We start from the raw sequence: 23,281 nt of genomic DNA, 5'->3' as shown, positions 1-23,281 counted from the left end.
TGATCCTAAATTAGCTAGCTTTGACTTGATCAGCTCCGTGTCTGTAGATGTATGTACATACACATATGCCCACATAGACAAAGCCCAAAGCATAGATATCAGAACTTTGAATGCAAGCTACACTGAGATGTCTCACTATCATTTCAAAAGGCTTCCTACTGTCATACTGAAATGCCCAGATAGGTAGACCGCTGTGAAATACGTAGGCGATACCTGCTGAATGGTTTTCAGATGACGAGGAGCATTTGAAAGCCTCAAAGATTCCTGCATGGATCTGTGTACATTAATCCCTCCCTTTGCGATACCTAGACTTGACTATTGCAACATGTTGTTTAATAGATTGCAAGACCCTGCTCCTCGCAGACTGAACCTATTCTGAAATGTCAGTGCTCCCACCAGGCTTCTTACTGACTTCCGGTATTCTAAACTTAACATGATGGTTGCTGAGAGACTGTATTGTTTAAAGGCTGAGTTTACATCTCCCTTTCAATTTGTTGTCTTCTCTATTTCATATTGGCAGGACTAGAACTGAAGTGCTAAATGCTCCTCAGATAGGAAACCTGTAATGAAGAAAGGGTAGGGCTTTGCATACACTGCCTCGTCTTTAAAGCTTCTTGAAAATCCAGTTCAACTTATGTTTGCTTTAATAGCAAGCGATAACCTGTTGTTAAAAATTCATATCCCCACACTGCTCTAAACAGAAGAAAGCTGCTGGGATAGTTGTTTTGGTCGTGGTGAAATAGATGGTAGAAAAGCTCAGATATGATGGTGAAGAAAGACACTAAGCACCCGGACTTCCAGTAACAGTTTTTCAAAGCAGTAGTTACAGTTGTCATTATTCTGTTCCACTTCGTGTTTTCAGCTTCATTTTTCATTATGGCATTTCAACAAGTGCCATAAAGTCAAATATGTGCTTATCCGCCTCACTGAGCTTGCTGCCTTCAGTTCAGAAGAGAAGACACTGAGCAGAGGAGTGCAGAGAGAATAGCCACAGAAAACCTAAACTGCGCTTCATTGTGAATGATGAGTAGTTCCCAGTTCCTAGGCTGTGCAGCCCCTCTCTGAAACACAATGTTGTCTGAAACAATGGGTTCTAATCTCACCTGATATGTAGAAATAAGGTCTGTGACAGCTGAAAAGCCAGCACTTATACAATATACAGAGTGTTGTGCTAGTTCACCATATAACCTCCCGCAGTACTGGGGGAGGTCACATTGAGGAAAGTATCTTCAATATATCAAATACACTAAAAAACCCCGCACAAGTTAATTAAGTAAGTATTTGAAGTTAATTTTTTAGCATTACAAAGTATTTTCATGGTTATTCAGACCTTTGCTGAAAAAGAATATATGATTTCATGAGGGCCTGCAGTCCTCTCTTCTCTGCCCGCCCAAAAGGGAGGGACAGTTTGTAGCACTTGCCTGCGCTGTTCTGGGCTCATTTGCAAGTTGCTAACAAATATACTCAGACTGTATGTATATTTTCATATCTTCTTCAGGACTTGCAATGCAACTCTCACAAAGATCGGTCACTGCCCTCTTTATCTGAGAATGACTTGTAACTCTTCTTTAAATCCCTCTGGTCCTTCCATATAGTCAGCGTAATAATTTACCACTGACAGGACTTGCCAAACTTCCCCTACATCTATTTCCATTTCCCTTCATTTTTCTTGCTCCCTTCATTTTTTTCCTGTGTATGCTGACTCCCTAGTTCCTCTTCTACTAAATTATGCTCTATTATTTCCACAGCCTGAAGAACTCACAGCTGAAGCATTATTTCTAACCTTATTTCGTATTCCTAACATGTCCTATAATCTGTTTTGAGTGTTATTTGCAGCCAAGATGCTGACGCAGCATCAATTTTGTTTTCATGGTTTGACTGGGTAGAAGTGTGCCTTACTACAGGCACTGGGATAAAAACAGTCGGCTCTCTAACACCAACACAAACACGTTTAGAATGAACCTTATTTTTTCCAGGTTGTGTGTTACTGTTTCTAAGTGGTAACTGCAAAGCCTCAGCTCATTATGGAAAGAAAGGGGAAAAAAAGAGTGAATTGAAATGGTATTTTTGTGGCATATTCTCTTTCCTCCTTTCCCCATTTTAGTATGCCAGTTCTTTCTCAGCAAATAAACATTCATACCTGACTCGCATCAAAAGCTACTCTAGGGCACCAGGTCAAGAGGGTCCCCCAAAGCTTTTCTGACCTGTGAAAAAAAAAAATATCTGCTTTCCTTTTCTCAGAGACAACTAATACCTAAACTGACTCATTTATATTAGAGTTCCTTGTCGTGTGTCCTTAAATACCGGAGGCATCCACACTTCTGTCTTTAACACACATAGTTCTCCTCTTTTCATGTGAAACTACGCTTTATGAATACACGTAAATCTAAAATCCCATATCCAAGCCTTTCTGAAGCTTTAGGGGGGGGTCTGGAATGTGAACCACAATCTCATTTTATAAAAAAAGCCCTTCAATAGCTGAACCAACCTCTTTAAAACTTTGAAGAAAGCCAGTAAGGACAGTGAAATACTAAGTTCCTTAGCTCCGGTAACCTAAACTCTCCATTTATTATGGAAGTCTAAAGAAGTTATTAAGAGGGCCTAATTTTTACACTTTACTTTCAACGCTGCTTTGTGAGTTCGTAATAAGAACGACTGCAAAATCATCATGCTTATTTTATTTGATGTATAGATTGCTAAAATAAAGTCATTGCCAATCATGCAAATTCAATGCATTAGAAAAACAGCCGTGAAGAAAGGTATTCTTACTATAACTTATAAATAAGCATCACGTAAACTGGCATTAACATTTATAATTAAGAAAAAAGAAACGCAATTACAGAGGAGCGAAAAACCTGAATAACTATAGGGTTTAACACACAACAATATAGCCTGTGCCCGAGATACATCACTTCCCAAACAATTAACTAATAGTAGTATTGGCAAGCCAAGTTTACCTCAGAAAAATGAGATAACCGTGGGATGCACGTCACCACCACCTCACAGCAAAAGTCTTTTCCTCTCTCTTTTTTTTGTTTTCCTCCCCTCTTTTTAAACCAGAGAGGAGGTTACACAAATACCAAAGAAGCATAAAGTTCGATTTCTAGCTCCCTGACTTTTCAGCCTAGCATCACGAAAGAAAGGACACTAAACGACAAAGAAGTGCTGCTGGTCTCCTTAGAGCGATTCAGCCGTTCTGTACCGAGTGCAAACTGTTACAAGACTCAGGACAAGTAGCTCCGCAAGGCTGGTTGGGACATAGGCTGACAGCTGACAGACGAAGTTCAAGCCCTTAGAATTTCAAATCTAAGAGCAGCCACTTGCTCTTGTGATTGCCATCAGCTGCCTGTTTTGGGCACAGCCTTTGTATATCAAAGGCGCTCCCTTTTATTAACTCCCAGAATGTCTTTATGAGGGGTTAAAGTTATATAATTCTCTTCAGAGGCAAAAAGGCAAGCTTCGCTATGGCTCATCATCAAGAGCTACGCGCAAGGCTTTTGCTACCTCTTGATTTAGGCTGAAAAACCTGCCACAAATCAATTCCTCACCTGGAAATTCCCAGGTCTCAGCACATGAACTTCCACCGCAATCAAGAGCTTGCAGATGTCTGGATGGACTCTGTGCTGTCCTCTTGCTCACTGCAGAGCCTGCTGATCTAACTGGGCTTCAGCCTAACAGTCAATAGCAAAAAAGGCTGCACAAACACAGTACTGCCAGAATACATTGGCTTTCACTCATATAATAGAAGACATGTGGCCCAGGTTTATACACACGGTCTCCCCCAAACACCAGGCACCTAACCAAGGTACTCACACCAAAACATTTCCTTAGCTCCCTGTATAGCTCACAGCAGAGACACAGGCACCACATCCCTACAGGGTGTGAGCCGTTTCAAACCTGCATCAGCCAACCCGAGCTGCCTCGACAACCGATGAAGAGACACAGGGACCTCCAGAGAGCAATTCAGACCTCGTGTACCTCTGAGGTTGAATCCTGGCATATAGTAAGCACCACTTGCAACTCCTCCTTACGTAATGGGGGAGAAAATAATCCCAAAAACTTGAAAAAAATAGTGTGAAAGACAGTCTTATAAAACTACAGCTATTACAGAATTCGGGCTCCCAACTTCACATTTGGGAACAGCTATATTTGAGCAGCATAAATAGCAGTTATAATTAAGAGGCATCTTGTATCAATACAATTTTCTGTGCTTATTTTCCTTTTTCTTGTAGCAGACTGATGTTTTCCAAACTGCTTCAATACTTTTCTATTTAATTCCAAAACCAAGACAAGATGGGTAGGCATAATCTGACAAACCTTACCGTACCGCAAAACCCTTTTTCTCCAGCACATATCTTAGTTCAGTTTGAGTTTTAACTGGAAGGTACAAAAATTCACATTTGAAAATTGAAACATACTCTTACCTGTACTTATGAAAAGTGGAGCTAGAAAAAGACAGGTTAATACTCAGTTTGGGAGTATTCAGTTCACCCAGACTGAATTCTCAATGTTATGCCTTATTATCTTGGTCTTTAAAACTTTTTTTTTTATGACCCATTTTAGATATGCTAGTTTCAGTGCTAACAGACATGTTTACTGCAGTTGACAGGCTTCTGGCGTTTTTTTCCAATTGACATTAAACGACCCAGGAGGTCCTCTAATACTAACCACAGCCAGGAAGCCCCATGAACTTGACCAAACTATGCTTTCTATAGCTTGACGCACCCTCTTTTTCATGTGGCTTTTGTTTTCTGTTGGCTCTGCCCTCTTCTCTGACTCATTGCTGGCTATACTGTCATATTATCCCACACGCTCATTCTCTGCAGCTTCAACTTCAATAATCAGCCCATTACCATTACCATTTTTTACCTCAGCAAAATACTGATTTGTATCTGACCCTCCCATGCAGAATACCACACCTGCTCTTCAGCATGAGCCAGTTCCAGGTGATACTTCCAACGCCCTAAAAAACCCCCCTTGTGCATGATTGCTCCGCCACTGCATTCCTCTCTTCTTTGGATTCATTGTTTTATTCTCACTACAAAATTTATATTCCAAACCCAATCTTTGCTCTCTTCTCCTACACTCAGTCAATTTTTTCACCCGGAAGAACTAGAGCAAACCTTTCTGAATCCCTCAAATTATACCCTCATCTTTCACCTATATCATATACTCTGCTGAACTAGTCTTTAGGATCCCTATACCTATTATCCTGTGCTGCATAACTGTTTGTAGCTTCTTGCAAAAAACATCTGAATGCTTTCTACTTTCTGCCCTTTCTCAGAAACTTCGTCAACTGGTCAGAAAGACTGTAACCCTTTTCCTGTAATCCTCTACCCTGTTGTACAGAGACAGATAATGACTTGATAGCACAGATATTTCCCAATTATTTGAAATATGCATTACTGTTAAAAGAGGGAGAAGGGAACAGGGAGCTTTTGAAAAGCTGCAACTTAAGTTTATTCTCTCCCTTTGTCTGACATTCAGCATCATAGTACACCCTTTGAGGTACAGCTGTTCTTTTCACTCTCTGTTCAGGGCGCTGCATGATAAAGACACTGATTTTGCCTGGGAATCTTTGGGTGCTACTGACGTGTGTTAAACAATACAGCACATAACATTGCCTTGTCAGTGTTTGCTTCTTTTTCCTTTTCCCCCCAACACCTGTATAACAAGCAAAATATTGCACAATTCTAGCAGAGATATCTGAGAAAAAAAATCAGGTTTCTTCTTTCCCCTCAGGGTAGTGCACCATGTGCTATTTATTTTATTACACTTTATAACTAATTTTTCTAGTTATGGTATACAGTAGATACAAAACTGACCAGCACAAAATCATTTTCTGTTGCTTATCCTCATCTTTCGCAGGAAGAAAACAAAGAAAATATAAACAAAACCCTAATATTTATGTCAATGCAAGAACGGATCAATGGATCAAAGCCAAAACAGTCCCAAGAGAAAAGCAATAGTCTCTTTTCCTGTTAATGAACAGTCTGTTGTTGCAAATTCATGTAGGCTTTAATTTAATAAACACAAATGGATGAATGTGCTTACGGGATGTCATCCCCTTTAGGCTTGAAATCACTGACATGGAAGAATTGTCACACTTCAGTGAATTGAGCGCTACTCCCTACCCTTTCAACCCTTATCCACTGTGGCAACGCAGGCACGAAAAATGAAATTTAATTTTATAACTAATTCTTGTGCCTTGCTTAGTTTGATTCTTTTGCGTTGGAATGGGTATTTTGAAAGTTATATCCTGTTTTACCTGAATTAAAGATAAATTGGCTCAGTTTGACTAAAATATAATAAATGCTTAGCTTCAACACAAGGCTTCAATAATTTAAAAAAAAAAAAAACAATAAATTACATTTGAAGCTCATTTGACCTCATATAGGTGGACTCATTTTCTGAGTCCACTAATGTCAATATGCTTCAGTCCCCACATAAAGCTTATTGCAAGTTTGGACATATTTATTTAATAAATGCTCTTAGTTTCAAGCTAGAGGCTAAAACTTGCAATTCACAGCAAGCATTATATAGAGCAGTGTTTTTAATCCGCTCTGGAAAAGAAGTAGCGATCACCAAAATTAAAAAAATCCTGTGAGGTATAATCTGTATAAAACAAACAATTGCTTGCCCAGTGCTACTCAGGCTGGCAAGGGTTAACAACCCTTTTGTAAACACTACTTTCCTTTGCTGAGCAGCCAAACACTTCCCTAGAAATAAAGCGAAAACAAGCCGGGTGCAAATTCTGCAGGCTCATCTCTCCATGTATTTCTTTTAAAATAGTTTGGAGGAGCAGAACTGAAACTACAATCGCATGCGTACAAAATACACAAATATACCACAAATCTCTATCTGGCAATGCTTACATTCTCTTAAAATAGCTTTAAAAGTATTAAAACAGGAAGAGTTTAACCCAATCTAACAAAAGCACACCTGGAGTGTCACGTCACTCTTACACATTCTTGAATTTGAGCTCAGAAGTAGAAAGTGACTTAAATTTAATCCAAAAGTCAATACAAGCTTCTGTTGTGGAGACTCTATTGACGCAGAGCTCAAGGATAGCCTCCAGCAAGGGGTGCCTAACACAAACACGCATACTGCACTGCCAAGCTCTATTGATGGATATCACAGGAGTTTGTTCCTTCAGTACAGAACAATTATCGAGGAGCGTGTTTTGTGGGAACAAATGTAATCCAGAGATCAATTCAGATTTCTCAAGGATTTTTTTTAAAGTCTGTTTTACAGCTTGACTAATACCGGCTTGTTAACTTAGGCATGTCTCAAAGTTTCTGTAACAGAAAGGATTATGCTCCATGGGTGGCTTTGGTTTTGTTTTGGGGAGGGGTGGTTTGTTTGTTTTTTCTTCCAGGAAAGCCTTTTCCAAATGCAACTAGAAAAGCTACACTTTCCCAAACACAAAGAAAAGTTGTTCTGCCTCTTTGCCCTTTATTAGTTGCAAAGGATATAACTGGATATCCCAAACTTTATTCAATCAATGTTTCTTTTCATCTGCACTGGCACATTTGTCAAATACTAGCTCAAAACCAGATCTGTGACTTTGCAAAGTCTAAGACTTTGCTAACTTAGCAAAGCTGGTAGTACACAGTCCTCTACCTGCAGACGTGCATTTGCATCTTGCTGTTTTCTAGAACTGATACCAGAATTATTTAGCAGAGGTGGAAAGAAAAAAAAAAAAAAAGGAATATGCTTTAATGCTTCTGACATGGAACTCTGCCCTACAGAATTCATAAGAAACGTATAATGTATATAATTTCAAAATTTTGCTGGAGTTATAGGGAGGCAAAAGAAGATGGAAGAATGTAGGATACCAGAGAGTTCCACAGAATACACAAGCTACAACCTTCATACCATGTCAGTTTCACTTATTTAAAAGCCATCTTCAACATTTCAATGGAGTGATTACCTGTCATGCCAACCACATCAGTCATGTCATCCAGTAGCATAGTATATTTTAGCTTAATTCATTATAAATGTCTTGCTTCAAAGTGAGAAAAGGGGATCAAAAGCTCACCCGATAGGGTATATAAACTTCAAAAACGTCAAGACCCATTTCTTGTCTAGAAAACAGCTCATGAGCCACAGCTTCATGCTTAGCCCTTGTGAGAAACAAATGGTAAATTTTGCTGTTTACCACAAATGGTGGCAATAAAAGGGACTACAGAATGGACATTAAATAATAATAATAATAATAATAATAATAATAATAATAATAATAATAATAATAATAATAATAATAATAAACAAAACAACACAAAAACACCAGGCTGGCAAATTATGAAACTTATTGGTTGACACAGTTAATTCCACAAGCTGTTCAGAAGACTGAAGTGGGCAATTCATGTGGGGGAAAGGGATAAAAAATTTCTTCCAAAATGGACAAAACAGACCCTCAGCTACCCTTGAAATGATGGCACACATTTCCTAAAGAAGGTGGAACCACTCAAAGTACATCATCAACTTGTTACCAAGCTTAGTCCACCTGTTAAACTCATTAAATTCTCAATACGATCTGAAATCAGCCTACCTATTGCTTTGGTAAGAGATATAAGAATGGACTCAACTGGAGCAGGGTGCAGAAAAAATCCTTTCAGTGTCCTCTTCCCTGACCATTCTGATAGCACAGAAGCCTGCAGAAATACTAGCTCAAGTCACCAAAGGAATAGTTGCCGCCAGACCGATAATCTGCTTCTGAGGTCATTCGATTAGCTGGTTCGTAGGGTCATGCCGATGAAAATACATAGCTTCTGGTCCTAGATTTAGACCAGTCAGGGCTAGTTGATGGATCTCTGCACCAAACTCTGCTGCACAGTTTAAACATGCCAAGGCTCAGGTAAATCCTTTATTTCACTTGAGCAAACCAAACAAGGAGTGTCTTTCCTGTTTGTTGTCATCTTTAAAGAAATCTCCTCACTCCCAAGTTAGCATTGCAGAATAACAGTTGTGAGATAGACACAGGCCCGGCACAAGTACAGACATACATATCATTGTTCCGGGACTGCTAAAAGTGACATGTTCTCACAGCAGGCAATAGAAATGACTAGAGGTTTGCATTAATGAAAAATAGCTTGGATTATTTCCACATAAACTTTAAGCTGTATCTTCAGCTGAGGGTGACAACTAACCAAAAAAACCGCCACAGCCATATTATTGAAACTGGATCCCTTATGCTGCCCATCTTTGCATTTCTGGACTTTGACTTGGCTTCAAGCTGGAAAACAAAAGAAGGCCATAGTAAAGCTCATTTACAACATCTTAGTGTGAGTCAAAGGTGGCAGTACTGGATGATAAAGCTCATGCTTTTCAGTTTTACAGTTTTGGCTTGCAGACCCAATCTCAGATCAGCATCCAAACATTCGTGGCCTTATCCTAATTGAACCCGTATTTTCAGAATCTGTATCTTATCCCGCAACTTCTGGTGCCTCCTTGGTGTTCTATGAGGCCTTATCCCCAGGTGAAATTGAAGGGACAAAAGGATACTTTGAAGCCTGCAACATTAGGGCCCTATCAGATCACTCACCGCTTGTTAAGACAGAATTAGAGCATATGTTTCCTAAGGTTTTGAATCATTAATTATTTCTGCTACGTAAGCCAGCTCCGAGTAAAGAGATGCTAGGATGTACCTAGCCCATATCTACTCATCGGGGATACGAAAGATTCAAGTTCTAGTTCTGTTCTGAATCTTGCTCAGTAGCAATAACTAGGGAGTCAGGGGTCTGGCTCTAAAGCCTCGCCTGGAAATGGCCTCTCTGCACAAAGCGGTACATCTGATTATACAAAAAGCTTTGGCTTTAGCAAACTGGGGTTTCCTGATACGAAATAATTTTGTGGGAAGACTTCATAAGTGGCTCAAGTTAGAACTCTCAGAGAAATTCCCTAAGCCATTTTTCATTACAAAACTGATCTGATTTTGCACTCTTCAGTATCCAGTACATTAATTTTGTGCCTGTGAACTAAACAACTATTAAAAACTGTTAGGTAATGAATGTGTAAGGAACGTTTGTGATGGATCGATGTCGGTAACAGTGTTTCTGGATTTTTTTTTTTTTTTTTTTTTTTTTTTTTTTTTTTACAGACAATGGTAAAGAAAACTACACAGAAAGAATGCTATGTAGTACCAGAATTTTCACATGCAATTGTTAGACGCAGAAATTATTATCCATGCTAATACTGAGATGTAAACTCACATACATATTTGGTTTTGCACTGCTGTCAAATGCTGTCACTTACCCCATCTCTAATTTCAATGCATATATAACAGAGGGGGAGGGGAGCTGCCTTACAATGAGCAAAGCCTTTAGTTTTGTTCTCCCCACTTACTGTATTTAGCGCTGTATGACTTCTGGAGATATTCAAATCTATACAAAATGCAGACAGCGCTCTCTCCATGGCAATGGGTTGGAGAACTTTCAGACACAGCCTCATGTGGTACTTTGCGCTTTGTGTAGACGTAGCCCTTTTTGGGCCCGTTGGCCTGTGCCCACCCGAAATGACTTGCTGCGAGCATTTCCACGCAAAGCACAGAGTGAATTCTGGCTGCTCTTGGTGACTGACACTTTCTGCACCAGCAAGGAGTGAGAGCAAGCTGTGCGGGCGGTGTTTATCAGGTGCCTATGTGAACAATGGAGGAGCTGAGCCACTGCTGGCAATGAAACGTAGTTAGCTGAACCCTGGCTAGTACAAACTTCATGGTCTCTTCTGAACTTCCTCTGACTCTCCGGGTTACAACTGACAGTTAAAGAAACACTGAGCTACTGAAACACAGACCTACTTACCTTTCTCATATCTGCAGATTTTTTCTTTTAAGCAGTTTTCCTGTAAACTGAAGTGCTTTCTATTTAGACTGGCCTGATAAAGTTGATGAGGCCCAATATTTAGGTTAACTATATTTCTAAAAAGGCAGTTTTCGCATACGTATTTTACTACAAATATTGTGCAGAAAAATAACTTGTAATGTCCTAGATAGGTAAAGCAAAGCACAGTGCATGTAAGGGTCTTTTCCAGGGACACCTACGAAAATTGGCACAATTCTTTCTCATACCAGCCACAGCCCTTATTTTCAAAACAAGCTTTACAAATATTAGCAAATACTAACTACTTGCCAAATATCTATAAAAATGCACCATTATTAACATTTACTTCAGATTTATCCGTGCACATACACGCGTGCCACAATCCTGCCTGTACAAATCACTTCCATTCAGAGCAATGCAGTTGAATGAGGCTGAACTAAACAACTTTGGAGTTTAAGGTTTAAGGCTTTGGAAGAACAAGTGAAACAAAACAAAACCTCAGTCTGCAATCCAATCACTGTGTGGCCACATGCTGTTGACTGTTTCACTGTTGGAAGAGACTGCTGCTTCCATGAGGTGAATACTGAGTACAGTAACTCCAAGTTAATGTGGCATGGTCTAAATGCAGTTTGGCAAAACAGAGCTATTAATTTTACTGATCAGGTCCTGTACTCTGCTCAGCACGTTTACCGATACTCAAACGGCATGAAGTCAGTAACCGACAGCTTAGTGCATTAAATACAGCTGCTCTGTAACGCCAAGTCATCCATTTATCCTCTAAGTGTGCTCCCTCATGCAGTTAGCACCACTGCCAAGCGTACTAAGGAGAATTCACACTTTGCTACAGTTCAGTAAGCTGAACTCCAGAGCTACTGGTAACTTGGCTGCGGTGTCAGGTCACAGTTGTATAACCCCCTGAGCTGAACGCCTCCCCGAGCTGGGAGGCGAGTGCACAAAGGCAAAAAGAAGCAGCAACCCACATTTCAAAGGCGTTATGGTTCCGAAAATTACAAAAACTCACTTTCTAATCTCCTAATGGACTGTAGATTTTGTAGAAGTTTGGTTTGGTTTGGTTTTTTCCCAGGGTAGAACATTGCGTACTTTGAATCTACACAATTAGAGAAAGCAGTGAAGTGAATTAATCTCAGCCACTTGCATATACACTTTAGGCTGTAGTCTAAAGGCAAATGATACCACACACTATTATCGGCATTCCTCAAACAAACTTAATGAGCAGGCGTGTATGAATTAAAGGATTGTTGCAAGACCAAGTCACTGACATCTATATCACTGATGGAAGCCTTCAATGGTTAAAAGGAAAAGTCTTTCATCTAGAGTCCCTACCATGATTGAATAAATGAAATTAAATGATAGCTTTATTTCTATCATGATAGTATTTTTTTGCTACAGTACACCAGTCACTTCAAGCAGGTTAGCCACACACAACAGATGACCAAACATCTCTCAGATGACTCCACCAAACAGTGTTTTGTCCACGCAAACCCTCCAATGCTGTTATGGAACAAAGTCAGGTCCTGAGTTAGTACAAGTGAACTGCTGTAAGCAGAATCCTATTAATTTATTCCAGTTTGAGATCTGGCCCTATGAATCTCTGACACCAAAACAGTTCCAAAATAACAAAAATGAGAATTAAATTAATCCTCACTCTTTCTTCCCAGAATTGTCTCAGGTGGGAGGGATTTTGGTAGTGCCACCTAAATGCCGGATTTAAGATAAGTAATTTATTTCATACCACAGACAGTTTACAGTTTAACAAAATTCTGTCACTACTAATGTAGGTTGCTATTTAAGTAACTGTAAGAAAAGAAGGGGTGGACAAGGGGAAGAAAAATCAGTGCCTCAAAAATCTGGCATCTCACAATCTGTTTCTTGTACCCAAATTACATCTGTTACGCCTCATTCAGGCTTTGCAAAGTAGGGGCAAGATTTGAGATTCTTCTATGGAATCAAAAGGATGAATAAGTCTAAAAATTGAAATATTTTTCTGAGATAGGAGCTTTATAACTAGCTTTGCAAAACACTGACAACAGCTTGGTCCACTATACTCATTTCCATTGTTTCGGAAGCTACAAAAACAAATGCAATTTCATATCAGGGCAGAATATTCCGTCTTTTTAATTCAGCAAAGGTATGGATATTATAAGGTGACTACATGAAAAAAAACACAGCAACTAATTTAATTAGAGGAGAGATATTTTTTTTCTGCCAATTAGGTGGCGGTCAGAACCTTCCATATCATGATTTCATTTAACAGTGATCTTAGCTGCAAATCCCACAAATCACTGTAGAAGCTGTCTTAATAATTTTAAGTAAAAACCCCTCAAATTTTAACCTTAGCCCATCATTAAATCTGACCTTTAAAGCTGAAGTAAAAGATGTAACTTATTTTACTGCACATCTCTTGACCAAAACCAGAAACAGTTACTGTGAAGACCACGGGAAGTTGCCTTCTTTTGGGGAGGTAGGGGTGTTGGTTGGTTGGTTTTTTGGCTTTTGTTTGGTTTGGGTTTTTTGGTTTGTCTAATGCTAGATAAAGAGAAGTCTGGAAAATCTGTAAGGGAATCTTCTCAATAGAGAATCCAGTCCAAAACAGAGAAGCTTCTGTATTTTTTGATATCTTTTCAAAATTCCAAACAAACTGAGGCCCTAGTAACTCATAACTCATGTCAGTTAAAAGTCTGGACATCTGTATGAAAAGGAATGACTATGCAAAACCCAGTATACCTGAAAATTGGGCCTGGGACATTACAGTAGTAAAAGGCAGTAAATACAGATTACTATAGAGAAAGGGGGCTAATTTTTAGGCTCCTGGTAAGGAAACACTGAAAACAAAAGCAATCACATGGTAGCTTTAAGGATATAGGTTTGCTCTCTTAGGTTAGATGACGATGATGTTCTGAACAACTGGATGTCTTCCTAGATGCACTGAAGACCCTGTACAGGACAGAATGAATGATAAAGAAAACTGCTAAGTAAAATGCAGCTCCACAAAGAACTGAGTAGGTCTCAATACGGTGAAAAATGGAATGGAGCAACTTGACAGGATCCAGCCTATAGATGTTGTGAATTCTGCAAATTACTTAATTCATGGTTAGGACAGTAATTAATACTGTTCTTGTTATATTTCGGTATACCTGAGAGAGGAAGGAATTTTAGAGAGCATACCTGACATTCTGAATCAGTAGTAAACTGTTTGTCTTCAGCTGCATGCTTGTAAGAAGCTAACAACAGTGTGCCCTCTCTAAAAGATCTAATAGATGCGCAACACTAAATTATGACATTTGAAGGGGAGGGGGCAATGGTGTGGGTTTTGAAACCAATACAATCTTTTAACTTCCTGAGTATTTCAGCTCTGCTGAAAACAGGAAGGGAATTTACAGTGTTTCAAGTGGTAAATACTTTAAATAAATGAATAAGTAAATGGAGTGGAGATTTGTATTTTATCTGAAAATCACTAAGGCATAAAGCAGCCAAAGCAGCGCATGCAAATACTAAGACCGCTTTAGATCATCCCCTCTCTCTCTTTCTCACCAACACACCTAGATGTAACAGGCACGTACAGTAAAAGAAGCATCCCGAATCCTTCTGTTGGGAGGTTTCTGTAGTAACATTCAGGAGATTCTTTGGTCACCTTCACAGATCCTTTGAGACTGAGCCAAAAAGCTTAAATTCTTCAAGTCTGCCTGGAAGTTCCAGTTAGCGTCAAGCAAATTGTGCAGTTAATAGGGGATATCAATTTGTACATCCATGTAAGTACTGATCAGCCTCTGCTCCTTTTTAATAGTTTTGTGAACAGCCACTGAGGTTCTGCTGTCTGCTCCCAATATTTTGTCTCTCCTGCCTGTGCTGTTCAGAAACACTCCACAACAGTAAGACTCTCACTGACCAGTATTACGTAATGCAAAAGCATTGAGGGGCTCTAAAAAAGCCCATAAGTAGAGTTCACCCATCTTACCTGCTGCAGACAACCACAAGAAGAACGTGGCATTATGCTATGCTGTAACAAGTTTGCAAGCCCCAGGAAAGAGATTTGCAATATGACAGGGCTGAGAGGTAAACAGTACCACCAACTTGGAGGACTATTTGGACATCAGAGCAGCGTAAGACAAATGAGCTAACAACTAGAAAACAAAAGGCCTGTTCTTTCAAAGCTGAGTACTGGAGCATAAACCTCTGTAGTACCAACAAAAGCAAAGTAAAAGGCAGCAAAAGATAAACAGATAAAGTGCACAAAATGGATCACCTGGATTACAGATAAACATCAGATTTATGGAAATACTATTTATCAGAGTACTACGAGGACAAAGTCCTAGGTAAAAATATATTAGACTCCTAGGCTTATTAAGAGAGGTTTTTTAAGAGGGAGGTTGCTAGGAAGTAAAAGAGGTTGTTCAGAAATATTCTAGGGCTCACAGGATACAAGAAGGCAGAAAAGCATGCTCTGAGCTCTCACTGCCCAGCAATGTCCTCTGCGCATCTCAGCCCCCAATGCCAGCTGGCCCTTTTGGAAAACTTTCCAGCATACGTTTCTCTCAGGTGATCTTCTGTTCTGTCTCTACAGTCCTTTTAGCTTGATCGCCTAAGCATCCACAGAGATACCTAAAATTCTGAGTGTTGGCCTGTATGTTGAAACACGACTTACAGCTTCCCAGCTCTGAATATGAACACCACAGCCTGAAGTCTTCAATTATATGTTAACAAATGCTGTGCTCCAAAAAGCATAAATTGTTGCGGGTTTCACTGGCTAAAACCATCAAACTCATTGCATCTCACTTAGGCAGTGATACTGGGGAAGTTGGAAACCAGTCTCTCTAATTCACCTACCCACAGCATCAAAAGTAGAGAGGCATGTTTCATTGTATCCAACACAGCTTTTCATGTCAACATTCTAATGTATCTGATTCTCTTCAAAAATTTACCCAGCTGCATAAACAGAGAATATGAAAATACAGTCCGTATTCAGACAACTGAAGAAGTGAGCCAATATTTATGGAATATATTTAGTTTACAGAATAACATGTATCACTGTTGGTACTGTTTTGTTTTAATTACAGAAAATAGCAACGTACTACACCAGTGCTGCAAGGCAATCTGCCAAGAGAACTAACTAAATGTATGAAAATACTTTTACTGAAATAACATGCTGAATTAAACGTTTTGCCGCTTTATTTGATTTGGCTTACTGATCATTTAACTGTCACCAAATTCTGAACTTAAGAAGTGGCAATGTTTAATGACAATAAGACACCGTAGATCATGTGTTAATGCTGATTAATGCACTTCCCAAGCGTGCTGGAAGCATTTGGCTTGCCTCGTACCTTACACTGTGCACCCAAGGCATGCATTCATCAGCACTACTGCTCAGTCTGTCATGTCTTATTGCTGAAGTAGCGCACCATTCTCAGTATGTTTGCTTTGAGCCTGCCTCAGTCAATTTACATTACGCTGCCCACCCAAACCCACATTTTTGAGGTTCACCCAGCTCTTGATGATCAGGGGCCTGTATGTTTAATAACATTTTGCTCTGCCAGTCTAATTAACTCCGGCACTGTATCTGCAGTCAGATAAAATGCTCATTTCACACCACATTAATTTTTATCAGCTGAACATTAAGCAACACAAAGCTATCTATGCTTGGTTTAATTTACATACTGACAGAGCTACAAAGCATTACTGCAGTGACTGCAAAGCAAATAAGTAGAACTGGCATCAAACATGGCTCCTTCAAAATGAAATATTGATTTGCAAGACTGGCATCCCAAAGTGAAAAAGAGGAAGAGAAAAAGAGAATGAGAAATGACTTTCCCCTGTCAGCACTAGAAAAAAACCCAACCAAACACATTCTGTAACCAGTCTTTCCTTAAATCTAATAGCATGAGAGGGGTATTAAAATTAAAACTAATTGTTTGATTGGCCAAGAAAAGTTAGAGCTGATGGTAACATTTCTCATGATTTAGAAAGAAAAGGAAAAAGGGGGGCGGGGGGGAGCTGATACATGACAACTGTGTTAGAGAAGACATCTTAAAAAAATTTCCTGCTGTCTAAAAATTTTCCTGCTGTCTTCACTGGGCTAAATTTAGCTAAGCAGTCCTCTTTTTTTTGTGGACTACGGCTGGAAGTCAAATTTGAAGGTAAGATGCATAAAGCCTAGAATTCTAGTATATGAATAAAAATACAGAAGAAAAATTCTGGGGGCCTGGGATTTTATTCAGAGTCTAGCGGTGACCGTTCAGTGCTTTTTAAAAGTATCTGTGATCCTACAGTATCCAGAATAATAAGTGTAGACCAATCATTCCCAGCTTTTCCAGAATGTTGCACAACAGCAGTCAGGTGAAGACCTTAGCTCCAAAAATAAAAATATCCTGCCTTCTGCTCAACTGGCTAAAGTCAAATCTTCACTAAAGCTAATTATGAATTGCACACCATTTAAGTGCTACAGTATACATGCTCCTTTGGGCTTTATCTAGTCTTAGGTTTGAAGTTAAAGCAAAAAATTATGCAAGTCCAACTCGGCTGCATTGCAAAAATCTCACAGAGGTTTAGCAAATGAGCAAAATTAATAAACTTGTGCTGTTCCACCTCTGCCTGTAGGTTAATGTAATCTTTTAAATCTTGGAGCTAGTGCCATTGAGTGTATAAGCGATCTTTTAATGCTTTTTTCACAGTTCCTCAGCTATTCCAAACATTAAGCAATGACTCCACTGTACTAAGAAGGTTTCCGCTCACAGGTCATCAGCACAAGCAGCTCCCGTGTAAACAGGCAAGGAATAAAGCTCGTAGGTCCTAGAGAAGGACTGAATAGCTGATGTTCAGCGTTCCTCTCCTGAAGGAAAAATAACGAAAAAGTTTTTATAAAACTTCAAGAGTTTTCTTGAGTGACTTGCTAGGATTTAGGCCCCATTCAGTTCCATGGTTTTCTGGCTGCTCTGTCCTGAAAAACTGCTATTAGCACAGATGCAGTTAAAAGTCTCTGTGACATTGGAAGTTTTCCCTGTCCCCATCTCAACGGCCTTGTGTGCTTCCCTGCCCCTACCTCCAAGTGGGTAGAAGAGTAAAGCTACACTGGACTGGGCAATCATGGAATTGTTCCCTGAGGAAATTGGCTACTGCTACGAAATCTTTCTTTGCTGTCGAAGTCACCTTTATGAGGAGCCCTTTTCTCTTCAAAGAGCAAACATAGTTAATAACCTTCTACCTAGAAGCACTAATATTCAGCTTGACTGGTAAGTGAAAAATCATTTCAAAACAGGACGCGGTATTATAGTTATTTCTCTTGACTTCAGTGCAGCTTATTATCGTATTCCAGCTATTTGGGGAAGGAAGTTAACTTAAAATGTCATATTAATTATTTACAAAATACTGACATAAATGAAATGAAGATTTGACTGAAATAACAGTTCAGTGCCTAAACTCTGCCTTCTTAATGAATGTAACAGGGAACGGCTGAATAATCTTCTGCTTACTCTACCGCAATCTTTCCTACTCCTTTCCCTGAAAAACAGACCATCAAAAAACCCCAGGCTCAGACATCTCTGAATCTTGGATGGGTCAAAAATCATAATCAAATCTAGATTCTACCTTCAGATAATGCTGGGGAACTGTTTGGTGTATCTTTATAGAACATTCCTTCAACATATGTTACAGTTGCTGTCTCAGGGCACACTCACTTTATTTTCAGCTGTGCTTTGAAATATGAGAAGCAAAATAGCCCCAGAATACCATTCTAACTAAAATCAGTCATCGTTTCAGAGTAACTACAACACAAAGAGTATTAACCCTTTCTGTCTTCCTCATCAGATTAGTAGCAGGCAGTTTTCTAAAACATTCAGTCGGAGCCCAAAGGATAACATGACTTCTAATTCAAGGTAACTGGAATAAAGAAAAGAGAAGAGAGGCTGATTAATTAGATCTGTACAGTGAACTAATTTGCATCCCTATTCTCACTGGTTTTCTAAAAAGAGAATCAACATGTGTTAGTGCCTCACATCTTCTGGTTCTTCCTCGCATTAAAGATGACAGTTTTTCAGGTGAAAAAAAATAATTTTCCTATAAAAAGGTACTATTTCCTATTGGGAGACAATGATTTTTACTGAAGTAAAATTTCCTTCATCACTAGTGCGTTTGGGATAAGAAGCATGGAAATTTGTTCTTGGAGTTCTTCCAAGAACTTGCAGGACTTCCAGCACTGCTGTTACAGAAAATTTGAGAGGTTAATCTAAATTATTTAATGCATCCTGCCACCGTATCATCTGTCATGTCACCACTTCTGCCCAGCAGACAGAACAGTATAACCCTTCCCTGCAACTTAAGCCTCACCTTGTGCCTGGGATGGGCCCCTGGCGGTACAGAAACGAGGCATTCGTGCACCATCCCACCAACCCCTCCTCCTTTTCCAAGCCACAAAAGGGATATCCATAATGACTCTCCCTAGAGAACAGCCGGGCAAGTAAGGGGATAGATCAAGGAATCTTTGCCTCGTTTCTATCTTTCTAGTACACAAGGAGGCAGAAAACAGGGAGTCATCACACTGAATTTTCCATTCAAGACTGCTGACTGACACGCTAGATCTCACAGCTGCACAGTAACACCACGTACTATGATGGAGGAGATCCCTCTCAATACATTCACGTTTCTGTTTTAAATCACGTTTTTACAGCAGTGAAATTTTACTAGTAATCCCAGCTGCTTTACTGAAGTATTTGGGTGGTCCAAAGATCCTCGTAAATTTCTCTTAGCATCTAAGGCTGCACTAACTCATTTGAACTAAAGTGGCTCTGATATTTTGAAATAAATCTCACTTTATGGCTTGGAGAGAGCTGGGCAAATATTAGCCAGTTAATTCCCCTTTGACTTCCTGCCTCAAAAAAGTGTTTCAAGGCCTTGCCAGGGCTATCAAACTGAACTTTAACTCTGCTTCAAATCAGCCTGAAATGCAGATGGGAAGAGTTGTGTTATGGTCCACATCGCACCGTCTCTGCAACGGCAAACTAATCAAACCTCTCTTCATATGGCTTTTTTGGTTTCACTAGCCAAAAAGGTGCTTTTCAAACTAAGACTAGATGTGCCATGAACTGTTGGCTTGCACCCTAGGCATATTTTCTAACGCATTCCCCCATTTTGTATAACATTGGTTTGGTATGACATGATTTTCTGCCTTTCCCAGAATGGGGGAACCTAACTTATCTATCCATAAATATTTCATCTTAAAATGAACGGATTCCTTTTCACCGTCCCATCCCATCCAACTTTCTTACCGTGGACTCTGCTTTTGCGAGCATCTTGTGTAGACTATGTCTTTTGATAACTCAAATAAGCAGTTTATTGCTATGCAGGCTTCAGGAGTGAAACGTCACTGGCTGAGAGGGAGCAAGTATTGGTCTTGACAGTTTGGATGCTGCTTCCTTTCTCAAAGATGACTTTTTTGACAGCACCAGAAAGCTTTGTCTGTTTTCAAACTCTAAGATATGACAGGGACTCAGAATGCGGGATAAGACAGACCATGCCAGGTCAGTGTTTTTGTCTACACAAGCTTACGGTCTCTTTGAATTTATAAGCTAGCAGAGAAAAAGATGCTGGGGAAAAGGAAAGGGAAGAGTACCTCCAATTCTTGCGATAGGTATGCTTTCCACAGCCAAACCCTGATGTATTCAAGATGAACCACATAGCCTTTGTTAAGCTATACATCCCATGCTTAATTGAGAAATGATTCTTAATAAGTCCTTGAGAGCTACAGGTCTCTCTATCTCTCAAATGGGAAACAATCATATCTCACGGCAACTCATTACGTATTCTTTTTGTACCATGAGTTGTTTTAAAACCGTGAAATTAGTTCTGGCAGAGTGTACAGAGAAACACCCATGAGATGAGACTGAACGAGTTATGTAAGGTTTCCACACATTCCTCATGAATGTTAACTCTTCATGGCTAGAAGTCAGCCTTTTTAGATGAAGAAATAGTCACGTAGTATGTAAAGGAAACATGCTTTTATTCTTCTCTGACATTCTGTCTATACAACATCTCCGTACTTATGTTTGGCAAAGAAACCTCCTTTGGCCACTGTTGGGTTTTTTTTTTGATGCTTAGATAGTGATCACAAAGTATGACTGTTATCAATTAAAGAAGTTTAGAGTATCTATAAATCAGTTTAGCTGGAGCTGCCTGTGCTGACAAGTAAATTGACCCTTCTGTGTGGTATACTGAAAACTTTTCAAAATGTATCAGATCCATTAATATACATAATGTCACATGAGAACACTACCGCCAGAAAACAAGATCAATGCCTGATGGGTTGGACTCTCTAGCTTGGATACCTTGGACTCTCCAGCAAGGATCACAAGTCCTTCCGAAGACTGTAGCCACTGTAACTATCAGTCAGCTTTTAGCATCTCTAGGAAGAATATTAGCCTTTGAATATTAGCACACACACTTTTGTAGATGCTAGGGTTAGTGAATTGAGGCCTTTAAAGCTGGAATTCTTCTGTTGTCCTGCTCAGCCTAGAGAGGTCTGACTTCAACTGGGGTCAGGTTAACAGTATAGCTCAACAAACGCACATTTGGAGCTGGGCAGAGATTCCTTGTGCTCTCCTGCAAGTAGGACAGAGGGTCAGGAAACTAAGCTAAAACTTTTGTTCAGCTTTGAGAGCTATGAATGGGGTCAGGACAGAGCTGCAGCTCAAGGTACATTTAAGATGGGATTTTTTGTCATTCTCCTTTTACAGGGAGGCTCCAGTCCGTTGTTGACTAAACCAACAAGCCCGCCCGCGATACACACAGTGTTCAAAGAGACAGAGGGAAGAATTCATGAGACTGACTGTCAGGACACAGTAGGGTCTCTATAAAAGCACATATTGCAAACTCAACCTTCTTGAATTGCAGGCACACTCATAATTGCTCCAGGTATGAAAAAACAACAACAAAAAAAACCCCTATCACATGAAACTTTCACTGAAAGCTTTAATTCACTAAATTCACGTTGAAAAGATTTTGTGCAAAAACCTCACTGCTTGCTAGGCTTTTAGGAGTGCAATCTAGTGAATGAACTGCCTTTGCAGAGTTGCTAGAAAACAGGCTAGTTCTTTAGAAATACAGCTCCTTTTACTCTTTGCATTTTAACAAGAAATTCAAATTCTTTGACAAAAACATGGTGGAATAAATGACAAAAAATAACCCCAAACAGAATAGAAGTAATATATTAGCTAGATGCAGTAGCTTAGATAAATGGAATACATTTTCATTATATAGCAGAAGGTAACCACCGCTTTTGAAAAAAAAAAAAAAAACAAACAAACCAACCCCAAACCCACAACCTTCCCCATGCTACATACATCTCAACTTCTGAAATTTCTTAAGTTCTAAGGATAGAAATGTTCTCATTTAAGGGCATGTAGAGTTAATGAAAGAAAAACAGAAGATTTCCATTTTAATTTCTAACAATCTTCTGCTGACATACTCTGCTACATACATAATCGCCAACAAAAGTCAGAGGCTTCCTTTTAACTAATGGGTGTTGAACTTCTGAATGTTAGACAAATTGTAAGAAGAAAAAACTCTCATTGGCTTGTTCTAAAATTGAATTAGGCCATTAAAAGAGGAAACAATTTTAGCTGCTTAAATATTTCTCAAAGCAAATGGGACCCTGGAGTTCAGCAAAACTGTAGTACTGTTTCCAAACATCTTACTTTCCTCTCTTTAAATGTTCTGGAACCTTTAAAAAATATGATGCCAAAATGTTAAATTGAAAAACACAAAGGATATTAGGACTGTCTGAATTACAGATGTCTCGAAAGACTAATAGCATAAAGATGTGAAACAGACTGACCTTAAATGTCCTTATTCTCAACCTGTTTAAAGGTCTTGTGCTTGTTTCTTATAGTTTACTTTTATGCTCGGGCTGACTGGAAATGATGATAAGCATTCACAGAAATTTTATAGAAAGAATCTAAAATTGCTCCTTCAGGCGACTGAGCCTATTGCATGTGTTACAAACAGGTAAGATTTCTAAAATCCTTGCCAACTTTTCTCTATAAAAGGTACAGCAGTTGAAAGGAACAAGTGACCAACAGGCACATACAAATCAATACCCCCAGTGGAATACGAGAGCTTGTTGCAACATGTCAGTGTCTTCTCCCAGCCGTTAAAATTTAAAGAACCATTCACTGACAGCTGATAAAAAAAGAAACCAAAAAAACCCTACTACAACAAACACTTCTGTTGATAAAAAAAAAAGAGACAGAAAATCTTTCAGGATGTCCTTCCTTGTTTACTACTGTGGACACTCGCCATATGAGAGGGCATAAGGAGCGAAGACAGACAAAGACTTCCTGTGGTGTAACTCAGCTTTGAAGTTACGAAAGCACAGAACACCCCATAGCTCTTGGAGTTATTGTGTGCTACCTTTATAAAATTCCTGGTATTCCATTGCCTGTTGCCGTGAACAATGT

Source organism: Vanellus vanellus (genome assembly GCF_965231255.1).
Source record: "Vanellus vanellus genome assembly, chromosome: 11".
Lineage (NCBI taxonomy): Eukaryota > Metazoa > Chordata > Aves > Charadriiformes > Charadriidae > Vanellus > Vanellus vanellus.
The sequence above is the reverse complement of the archived record's forward strand: the minus strand, read 5'-3'. Positions refer to the sequence as shown.